The following is a 12,389-nucleotide window of genomic DNA, read 5'->3' as shown; positions in this document are numbered from 1 at the left end:
TACAGTCATAAAAGCTATTCACCCGCCAACCAAGGTCCAAGGCCCACTTGCAATAAATAACCTAAGGGGATTTATTATACAAACGCAAATAAGCCGCCAGGGCTCACTTACCAAGGTATGTCCATTTCACGCCTTAAGACTACTCTTCTAGAGAACTTCTTTCTCTAGAATCCGAGCATTGTTATTACTTAGGCATCGGAGTGGGCTTTCCTCGGAAACACCCCCGAGACTAGTAACTTGTTTATTATGCAGGTTGATTTGGACACGACACATTCGAGCTAGCAAGATCTTCATCACATACGAAAGGGTCTTCATTCGAATCCCATTGTTTCACCCACTTCAACACCGGAACAATTTGGCGCCGTCTGTGGGGACGAACACTTGAAAGCTCGAAAAACACTTCACTTTTCACGAAAAAAATGGAAATTCCCAACAATGACAACCAGGTGGGAGATGTCCTTGTCCAAACGGATTCGAAATCCGATGGAGGTGAACAGCTGCACTCAGTGGCGAGATCGCAGCCAACAAGGACCACCGCCACGACCAGCAGACCACTCGCTTCTCGAGAAGAGCTCGCTGCGGCCATGACCATCATGCAGAACTTCCTCTTCAACGAGAAAGAACAAGCCCAGACAGCAGCACGACGAGAAGCGAGGAGAGCTAGGCGACAGGTATTTCTGAATATGCCCTCGACTGACGAGAACAATGTGAGACCCGAGCAAGATCTCTCCACAATGTCAGGAACGCACCTAATGACAAGGTGGAGAGAGAGCACGTGGGATACGCAGCAGAGAGCTGCACAGCAGCCACAGTGCGCACACCGTCTCCAACACCGCAAGCTCTCCAAAGCGGAGTAAGTGATCGCACTCGGATCCGAAGCTCGGTCCATAGCAGACTGCGACCTTCGGTTCATGATAGGCGGGTAGTCCCTGTGGGTCCAATAGACAACCCGAAGGCAGTGGCCAGTCGAGAAGGAGAAGGAGAAGTGACCGAACTCCTAGCCCCCTACACGCCCCCGAGCAATCCCTTAGAGGGAACTCGAAGAGCGAAGGTATCAGGGCGAGGCTAGGAAAGAGGATCATGACTCCAGCATCGTCCCCATTCTCGAACGACATTGTCATGGAGACAATCCCTAAAGTGAGGCTGCCAGCACACTTGACATACAACGGGATTACGGATCCGAGGGATCACGTCATCTCCTATGAACAACAGATGTTTCTGAGTCCTTACTCCGAAGCCTGTTGGTGCAAATACTTCCCAACCACGCTGACAGGAGTTGCAAGAGAATGGTTCAGATCGCTGCCGAAGGGATCGATCAAAAGTTGGAAGAAGCTGAAGAAAAGGTTCTGTGTGCAGTTCGTGTGCAACAATCGTCCAGAACGAACCACTGCCAAGCTAACTTCTATACAGCAAGAAAGGGATGAGAGCCTGCGAGACTTCATGGCCAGATTCATGAAGGAATCCACCAACATTCCGAACCTGCAGCCAGACGTGGCAATCTTCGCTTTGAAGCACGCACTACGGGAGGAAAAATTCCGAGATAAACTGACAATGAAAAACCCCTCCAAGATAGCGGACGTGTTCCAAATGGAAGATGCGTTCATCAGAACAGAAGAGTTCAACAAGGCCGCAGCAAGGCTAAGAGGATCCTCAGATCCGAAAGATAACAAAACAAATCAGAGTAAGCCCGAGGGCAACTCGAGAAAGGGGAAAGAGAAGGTGGGTGCGAGAGAGGCGAGCCCAAATAAGGATGGGAAAAAGGGTGAATTTCAACCCAAATACACCAACTACACTCCACTCGCCATACCCAGAAGAGAAATTTTCAATCTCCACAAAGATGATGAAAAGTGGAAGCTACCAGACAAGCTCAGATCCAACCCTCTCCGTAGGAACAAGAACAAGTGGTGTGAGTTCCACGATGACTTCGGCCAAACCACTGAAGAATGCAACTCGCTGAAGGACAACATCGAGTACCTCATCCGCCGAGGCTACCTAAAGCAATACTTGCTCGACCGTAGAACGGAGAGGGAAGAAAAAGAGAAAGCAACATCTGAAAAGCAACAAGAGCAAGCCCAGAGAAGAGTCCATGAGACCGAGGGGCAAAAGAAGAAACCAATTCTCGCGGTGTTCGGAGGACAGAGGTCCGGCCACGCCAGCAAGAAACACTTAAGAGCTCTCTCCCACCGAGTCAACTTCAGCAATGTTGGGGAAAATCAGCCAACTCCCCCGAACATGACCTTCACTGCTGATGACTGCCTCGGGACCCAGTACAAACATGACGACCGTTGGTGATCGAAATGGATCTCAACAACCACAATGTCCACAGAGTACTAGTCGATGGAGGAAGCGCCGTCAATATCATCTTCAGGAACTGATTCGAGCAGCTCATCCTCGAAGAGGGAGAAGAGTCACTGACCAAGGTCAGCTACCCACTGATCGGATTCAACAGATCCGCAGCTATTCCCCGAGGAAAGATCACCCTACCCGTCACAATCGGCCAAGGCCTGGCGGCGAGAAACGTCCGAGAAGAATTCCTGGTGATGGACTATGACTCGGTGTATAACGTCATCATGGGACGAACCATGATCCACAAAATACAAGCAGTACCACCCACATACCATCAGATGATGATGTACGTCTCGGATGCAGGCTTCGCCGAGCGGATAAAAGGCGACCAAGAGGTGGCAAGGTCAACCTGTCACACGGCTATCCGAAAGCCGAAGCTAGGAGACAGTCCTGAGGACGAAGATGAGAAGAGCCCTCCCCCAGGTGGAGAAAAAGATGCCAAGAGGAGAAAGGCAGAGCCGAGCAGTCTGGTAAAGCCCGCAGAGGTTGATGCTCGACCAGAGACCCTTTCCCCCGAACCAGACCAAGAAATGGAAGACATTCCCATAGAGGATGGTTCAGACAGAAGTGTCCGAATAGGCAGAGGCCTAGGCTCGGGACTTCGAATAGAGTTGATCCAATTGCTAAGGGATCACAGAGACATCTTCGCGTGGTCGGCGGCTGACATGTCAGGGATAGATCCGAAGATGATCTGTCACAAGCTGGACGCAGTCCCGAAGCTCGACCAATCAAACAGAAGAAAAGAAACTACTCCTTGGAGAAAAACAATGCTATAGCCGAAGAAGTAAAGAAACTACAAGAGGCTGGCTTCATCGAGCCATGCATGTACCCCAAGTGGTTGGCCAATGTGGTCATGGTCAAGAAAGCGAATGGCTCATGGCGCATGTGCGTCGATTTCACTGACCTGAACCGAGCCTGCCCAAAAGACTGCTATCCCCTCCCGAGGATAGATCAGCTAGTGGACTCAACCAGTAGCCATGCATTGCTGAGATTCATGGACGCCTTTTCAGGTTACCACCAAGTGTTCATGCACCCTGACGATAGAGCGAAGACCGCCTTCATCACGAGCATGGGAGTATTCAACTACAGAATGATGCCCTTCGGATTGAAAAATGCCGGAGCCACCTACCAAAGACTAGTTGATCACGTATTCGCCGATCAAAAGAGAAGGAACGTCGAGGTTTATGTGGACGATTCCATAGTAAAAAGCGTGAAAGAAGAAGATCACGTCAAAGACTTGGCTGAGACCTTCGCCAACCTGAGGAAATACAACATGAAATTAAACCCGAAGAAATGTGTCTTCGCGGTAAAGTCAGGGAAATTCCTCGGATTCATGGTGAGCGAAAGGGGAATAGAACCCGGACAAGGTCCAGGCTGCACTAGATTAGCCCGAGCCGAAGACAAAGAGAGACGTGCAGAGACTAACGGGCAGGTTAGCCGCACTGTCGAGATTCATATCGAAAGCTTCGGATAAAGGGGCACCCTTCTTCAAAGCTCTCAAACCTAGAAGCAGAACCCATCAAAAAGAAAGGCGTCCCGAGGAAAGTGGACCCCGAGTTGACATGGGAACAAGAGCAAAGAGACGCATTCCAGCAACTCAGGGCTCACTTAGCTCAACTGCCGACGCTAGCCAGGCCGAAAGAAGGGAAAAATCTGTACTTGTACGTCGCAGTCAGCCCCGGAACTAAAAGCACAGTGCTCCTTCGGGAGGAGGAAAAGAAACAAAAACCAATCTATTTTACCAGCCGAACCCTGACAGACGCCGAAACTCGGTACCCGCTCATTGAGAAAGTAGCATACGCGGTGGTGGTAGCAGCTCGGAAACTGAGATCCTATTTCGATTCCCATCAAATAGTGGTGCTAACTGACCAACCACTGGAGAAATTACTAGACAAAATAGAGAGATCGGGAAGATTGGCTGCATGGGCTTTCGAGCTATCTGAGTTTGGGATCAAGTATCAACCAAGGACGGCCATTAAAGCGCAAGCGCTCGCAGACTTCTTGGCCGAATGCTCATATTAGGAAATGCTAGATGACACCAAAAAGACATGGAAGGTACCCTAGTGGGAAAGAGCATAGAGTACGCCCTAAAGTTCGGTTTCAAAGCAACCAACAATGAGGCCGAATATGAGGCCGCAATCGCAGGAATAGAGTTGTGCTTATCTCTGGAAGCCGAACATGTTTGTCTCAAGACTGATTCTCAGCTCGTAGCCAACCAGATCCGAGGGGAGTATGAGACCAAATGGCCAAGCATGACAGCTTACCTAGCAAAAATCAAATCCTTAACGTCAAAGTTAAGATCCTTCGAAGTCATACTCATCCCCCGAGGTCAGAACGCACAAGCAGATGCACTATCCAAACTTGCAAGCTCAACGCTCACCGACCTAAACAGGTCAGTCCATGTGGAAGTACACCAAGAAAGAAGCATTGACATGCCACCCCCCACAGTGTGCAATGTGCGTCCATAACCGAGCTGGATGGACGCAGTCATTGCGTACAAAGAGAGGTGAGAACTTCCCGAAGACAAGCTGCAAGCAAGGAAGCTGAAAAGATTCAACCAATGGTTCATCATTGACGCCAACGGAGAGCTCATGAGGAAGTCATTCTCAGCCCCACTGCTGAAGTGTGTAGGCCCAACCGGTGCCGATTATATCCTCAGGGAAATCCACCTCGGCATATGTGGAAATTACATCGGAGGCAGGGCACTGACACACAAGGCACTAAGGGTCGGATTCTGGTGGCCCACCATGGTGTCCGAAGCAAAGGCGCTGACAAGGAAATGTGAGAAATGCCAAAAGTTCGCACCTGCAATCCACCAGCCAGCCCAAACCCTGCAAGCAACACTCTACCCTTTACCATTCGCACAATGGGGTTTTGGATATCATCGGTCCGTTCCCTTCGGCTGTGAATCAGAAGAAGTGGCTGATTGTAGGGGTCGACTACTTCAGTAAGTGGATTGAGGCCGAGGCAGTCTCATCCATCACGGAGCAGCAGGTCCGCAAGTTCATTTGGCAAAATATCATCACAAGGTTCGGGATACCGAGGCTAATGGTCTTTGACCATGGGAAGCAATTCGACAACACACCACTGCAAAGATGGTGTAAACAGTTCGGTATCCACCTCGCCTACTCAGCAGTGTGCCATCCTCAGAGAAATGGCCAAGCCGAAGCCGCAAACAAACTCATCCTCAATGCACTCAAGAAGAGGGTTGAGAACGAAAAAAGCAAATGGCTAGAGGAGCTCCCTGGGACACTCTGGTCCCTTCGGACCAACGAGAAAGAAGCCATAGGACAAACACCCTTCCACTTGGTTTACGGTTCCGAAGCTGTCATCCCTGTAGAGATCAGAACAGAAAGCTTAAGGGTCCAAGCATACAACAAGTATGATGGAATCCATGGGCAAAGCAACAATCAACTTCTGTCCGAATCCTTGGATCTACTAGATGAGGCTCGGGACGAAGCCAGAACTCTCAACGCAGCCTATCAGCAAAGAGTCAGCAAACACTACAACCGAAGAGTCAATGCCAGACCTCTAAAGATCGGTGATCTAGTGCTCAGAAATGCTGCTGCGGTTCAGAAGGGAAAGATCCACGGAAAACTCTCGGCAACATGGGAAGGACCATACATCATCCACTCTGAAAAGAGGACTGGCACCTTTATGCTTAAACAGTTAGATGGAACCATCTTGAAGAACCATTGGAATGCCGATGTTCTCAAGAAATATTTTGTATGATCTCACCCCTCCTTTTGTATTCCAAGTAAGTCGTTTAATGAGAAGAGGAAAGCCACTGGCACCATGTGTTTCATTAAACATATCCCTATGTCTTTTTTATTTTTCTGTCACTATGTTTTCATACGAATACATGCAACTTCGGATCTGATCAATCCGAAGCTAAAAACAACCCGAAGTAGCCATTTCCTGGGGTCAAAAGGCCCAAGAAATAGCTAATTCGAAACAACCCGCAAGGTACCGTCCAGAACCCTCGGATTCGCGGTACCCAGGGACATTCCGTTCGCAAAAAAAGTCTCGAACAACTATAAAGAGTTAGGCTCAGATCCACGGATCCCCGAAACTCATAGCTAAGTCAGACTTGCGATTTCTTGCCCAGGTTTTCGAACCACAAGAAGTCGGAAGAGCAGAAGTAGACATTAAAAGAGCTCGAAAGCAGACTCGACGGATCCACACGGATCTGAAGAGCTCAGAAGCAGACTCTAAACATGTCTACAAACATTAAAAGAGCTCAAAAGCAGACTCGAAGGATCCACGGATCTGAAGAGCTCAGAAGCAGACTCTAAACATGTCTACAAACATTAAAAGAGCTCAAAAGCAGACTCGACAGATCCACGGATCTGAAGAGCTCAGAAGCAGACTCTAAACATTACAAACATTAAAAGAGCTCAAAAGCAGACTCAACAGATCCACGGATCTGAAGAGATCAAAAGCAGACTCTGAACACATCTACATACGTTAAAAAGCTCAAAAGCACTCTCAAAACAGATCCACGGATCTGAAGAGCTCGGAAGCGAAACTCCAAGGAAATCAAAGACTAAGAGTCCAGAGCTACCGAATCCACCCGCAGAGCCTAAGCAAGACTCGAAACGAGTCTTAGAAAACCTGCGGATTGGGAAAGCTCGCAAACGAGGAAACAACTTAGAAAAACGGTGGATTCAAAAGCAGATACTTCGGTAGTGTACGAAACAGCAAAGTCATTTTTTATTCAATATTTGGGGGGGACAAGTACAATCATACCAACTAAATCTCGGCACAGCCCGAGGAGTCCTCAAAGATTGAAAGCAAAATGACCAAAAGAAAAAGCTAAATTCGGCAGCCATCAACAGACAAAACATCGGCTTACCGAAGTACTAAAGGAAAGCAAAAAGAAATTATTAAAGTACAACGCAGCACCGAGGCAAAAAGGGAGAAAATAAATCGCAAGTTCGGAGGCCCTCAACTGGAACCGACCGACTCTGAGTAAGACGACTGCCCGAGTTTCTAAGGGACATCACCAACGCGTCCCTGAGGAGCAGACCGCGAAGAGGCGCCGGCAGTGGTATCACCTTCCGAGGCGACCTTCCGAGCTTGCTGCGCCTTAGCAGCTTCTTCGAGCTCCCCGGAAGCATCGTCTCTGTCAGCCTGGCATTCCACCAAGTTATCCTCGGCCTCGAGCCATTGAGGCACATGCTCAGTCCACTTGAAGTCAGGCATGTGCTTGGCAAACATCCGACGAGCACCAAGGATCCCCTCCCAGTATTGGTCTCGACACTGGTCGGCGGTGTACAACAAGGCTTTCTCCGCTTCGAGCTGACGAACCTTGGCCTTAAGCTCATCAGCTTCGTGTTCAAGCACGGGGATCCGTTCAAGAGCAGCCGTAAACTTCTGAGCGCTCTCGCGAAGGTTCAGGATGACAACATCCTTGCTCTGCAGCGCAGCGTCAAAGCGAGCCTTCTCCTCAGCTTTCTCCGTCTTCAAGGCCTCGTGCTCCCGAGCATCAGCCTCCATCTCCGACTTCAGATCATGAATCCCCTTGCCGAGCAGCTCGAGTGTGCCCGTCTGTTCCCGAGTAAACTCGGCAACCAAGCCCTTTGCTTCTTCAAGCTCGGCAAGGAGAGTGTTCGCCTTCTCATCCAGAAGAGGAACATCATGATCATAGCGCTCCTCAAATCTGGCCAGCCTCACTTCGTCAAAATACTGACATTCAGCAGCGAAGGAAGACCAGAAGTGCGCCTACGAGGATGAGAAAAAGAACAGTGAATACAAAAGAAGAGTAAAAGCAAAAATCACAAGAAAGAAATGATGCTTACCTCGTTCAAATGGAACTGAGCCATTTGAGTAGGGTGGTTCGCCTCCTGCCCAGGGACACGCCAATCATGGACTCGCGGTGTGCCTCGGGGTCTTCACCCAGAACAGAAGCACGAGCAAACCGAGCCATGGTGTCCCTCACCTTCCGAGGAACCCTCCTGATCGACACGTCGAAGGAAGGGTAGGCTAGATGCTCCAACACCGAAGTAGATGTGGAGCCCAAAGTCTCACGGAACTTCCCTTTCAGTCCGCGTTGAGGGCCGAGCTCCCCATCTTCGGGAACCGTAAAATCAGCGCCCTTGGCTGCCGAAGGACCACCTTCCTCAGTACCCGAAGAGGTAAGGTCGACAACCACCTTCGGGGGATCTTGCAGATCATTCCCCTGCCCAGCCACAGCAGCGTCCTCAGACCCAGCAGCCTCGGCAGCCTCAGCAGCCCCAAAAGGGGGATCCATCTCGAACATCTCCACCATCGGAGTGACATCAGCGACAGTCCCCCCCACTGGAGTGAACTCAGCCTTCAGAGGCGAAGGCGTAGTAAACTCTTCGCCCATGGGCTGGTTCACAGGCTCGTCCTGTACCAGAATCGCCACGCTTTTCAGCTTCTGGCTAGGGAGCGGAAGCTTACTCCCGAGGCTCGGCGGCGGACCCATCTCTTCCTTCTGTCGAGCAAGGTAGAGTTTGCCCGCCTCAGCTAGACTGGGATCCGCAGCAACAACCTGCCGAATTCTTTCCTCAGTCAGATAAGGGCGACGGCTCAAAAACTCGAGAACTTCGGGACTAGGGGTTACCTTCGACGAAGAAGCAACTTTCTTCTTCAAATTCGAAGGAGACCTCTCCTTTCTGTGCTTCTTAGGAGAAGTCTCTTTCTCCGAAGCTTTCCTCTTCTTTAGCTTCTTCGACTCCTACAAAAAGAGAGGGCGGATGAGAAACGACCAAAACGACGAAGAAGGTAAACAGAGTACGTATGTAAGATCGATTACCTCGGGAGCGGCGAAAGATGGAGGAGACGAAGCAGAGGAAATGACAGGCGCAGCGGCTGTTACCTCTGGTCCCTAAGAAAAACAGACACCGAAGACAGGGTCAAAAGCGAGACCACAAGAATCCATAGATCCGAAGTCTAAACAAAATGAGCGAACTAATCAGCGTTACCGGATCAGAGGTAGTTACCAATTCAGGAAGCACTGTCCGCCTCGGGACAGCTTCTCCAGGATTCTGAGAATCCCAAGGGTCGGCTCGAACGTCTTCCATATGCGCAAGAGCGTGATCCGAGAACTTGTGATCCTCGAGCTTTGGCTGCCGAGGATTCTGCGCTTTGAAATCGTAGGGAGGGCAACGAATGAGAACCCCTTCGCCGTTGAGCTGGTAACCAAGCAACGCAGGGTCAACAGCTTTCTCGCCTTGATCTACACAAAAAAGAAGAGATAGAAAAGATGAGATTCAAAGGGGTAAAGAAAGGGGAGGCCAACACCCCAACTGAAGCACGATCTCAGCAAAGAAAACCTCACCCCTGTCATATATCCTACTGAGACCAGCAGCAGCGAGGATGACCTCCCGTGTGATATAGTGCAGGTTCGGAAGCCAATACATCGGCTCTCGAGCCGTCTTGGCTTTAAACCACTCCAGCTGCATGGCGTGATCAGGATTCTCTCGATCAACAGGGCCAACCCGCGACATCGAAGGGTCCGGCTTCACGAACCACTTCGGCTGCGTGAAATACTGAGGATGCCTCAGATCAACGGGAACACGGACCAACAACCATCGTTCTTTCCACCCGTGGACCGAGGATACATACGGAAAAGCGGTCATATAAAGATCCTCGCCTTTCCGTATATTCTTGTTGTTGATGGCCCACCAACCAGCCTCGGCATTCGCGTTCCTCACGAGCTCATGCATCTCTTTGAAAACCTCGACCGACGGCTCGTAGCCGAGGTAATCGCACATCCAGCGATACCCCACAATATGGCGCATGGACTTCGGGGTCAACTGACACAATGAGACGTTGTACTCCTCCAGCACACGGGCGATGAACGGATCCAAGGGGAACCGAAGCCCGTAGTCGAAGTGGTGGAGATACACAGGAACGTATTCCGGAGGAGTACGAGTCACCCTCGCATTTTTCTGCTTCGGGAGCTCGCACCAATAGCCCAAGGCATGTTGAATGCCATATAAATCCTCGGTAAGCCGATGATACCTCCCTTTCTTGGCATCCACCAGCCACTTCCCATCAACTGCCACTCCATCCGGGCCAGCAATCTCGGACTTGTCCTCGTAGAGGCTAGCAAGCCTCCCAAAGGGATCAGCCTCCTCCCACCGCCTCGGAAAGAGCGAGTGAATAGGAAAACGACCCGTCACGCCAGCCCCTTGGCTCGACTCAGCACGGGCCTCGTTCCCCGAGTCCTCTCCAACACCAACCCCGGGAGCAACCCTGTCCTCCTCATCACTAGAGGAGGACACCACATCGGATTTCTTCTTCCATCTTCCCCCAGCCATGGCGAAACAGAGAGTGCCGAAGATACACAGAAAGGAGTAGGAAAAGAAGGAAGCAAAAACGGAAAACAAATTACCTTTCCGGAAGCGTAAAACACCGATGAAGCGAACGAAGTAAAGTCCCGAAGCAAATCCGCGATGAATACGCAAAGATATGAAGAAAACACCCAAAGAAATCGCCGGAATTCTGAAGATATGGAAAACGTTTGAGTGAATAAAGTTTGAAATTAGGGAAAAGATGCGGTATTTATAGGCCACGTCCAAAAAACCACCCAACTTCCGCTCTCCACACTTGTCATTCATCCACGAACTCGCATCGTCTTCTCCTCGAAAAAAGAGAGAACCTTTGGACTTCTCACAGCTGGAAACCCACCCATTTAATTCTAAATGGGCCGGGTCTGGGGGGCATGTTGTTTGGGCTCCCAATCGAATATCAATTTGGCCATTAAGTCCAAAGCCCAAGGGCTCACAACAACAACATCAAACCCACTACAGTCCAAAAGGCTATTCAGCCGCCAACCAAGGCCCAAGGCCCACTTGCAATAAATAGCCTAAGGGGATTTATTGTACAAACACTATAAATAAGCCGCCAGGGCTCACTTACCAAGGTACGTCCATTTCACGCCTTAAGACTACTCTTCTAGAGAACTTCTCTCTCTAGAATCCGAGCATTGTTCTTACTTAGGCATCGGAGGGGCTTTCCTCGGAAACACCCCCGAGGCTAGTAACTTGTTTATTGTGCAGGTTGATTTGGACACGACACATTCGAGCTAGCAAGATCTTCATCACACACGAAAGGGTCTTCATTCGAAGCCCATTGTTTCACTCACTACAACACCGGAACATTATCAAACAATTAACAAGGTATTATATGTGTGAAAAGGTCAAACTGGTGCAAGTAAATTAGGACAGAGGCAGTAGTAAAAATTATAAAAATTGATATATGATAAATATATTTTGATATAAATCCAACCAGTGGCGGTGCCAGTACGGGTTCAGTGGGTTCAACTGAACTCGTACTGGCAAAAACAAAGAAGAAGTTCTTAAGTTTCTGAAACAATCAAACTTCAATGTTATATACATTTTAGAGCTCAAAAAATACACAAAGTAAGAGCTGGAACGCTGGTCGGAGCTGGAACAGTCTTTTGTTTGGTGTGTAATGTGTGGTCGCGGGTTCGACTCTTAGCAAGTGATATTCTAAGACTTTCATCTCTTTTTTTTCCTCTCTTTCTTAATAGCTATAGTTTTGAACTTTTAATAAATAATTTTTTATACATTCCTACTACTAAATATCTTTTAAATTCTGTAAATTATTCAATGCTCTAGAAAAAATTAGATTTTGTTTTTATTCATTTTCTTTTAATAAAAAATTCTTTAATTATTTATCTTATATAGTACGTATAAAATCAGTTACTTGCACCCCAAAAAATCAATAAATTCTGCTAATGTATGCTCTGCACAAAAAATATGACTCATGTTTTAATTTCGAACCCTTAACACAAATTTTCTGGTGCCGCCACTGAATCCAACAATAGTTTATATTAGTAAAAAAGTTATCGTCAGTATATATACTCCATCGGATCTTCGGGTTTAAGGTAATTTAATTGATTTATTATTTAATTAGGTAGTAGTTGATCGAGGTACTTTTAATTTTTTTAATATAGTTAGTGAAAAATATGTCAATTTTTTGAAGGGGTGGGGATGGTTGGGACCCAAAATAAATTGGAAGGGGGTGGAGGGGTTGAATATTTTAAT

Source organism: Spinacia oleracea, chromosome 2 (assembly GCF_020520425.1).
Source record: "Spinacia oleracea cultivar Varoflay chromosome 2, BTI_SOV_V1, whole genome shotgun sequence".
Taxonomy (NCBI): domain Eukaryota; kingdom Viridiplantae; phylum Streptophyta; class Magnoliopsida; order Caryophyllales; family Amaranthaceae; genus Spinacia; species Spinacia oleracea.
The sequence above is the reverse complement of the archived record's forward strand: the minus strand, read 5'-3'. Positions refer to the sequence as shown.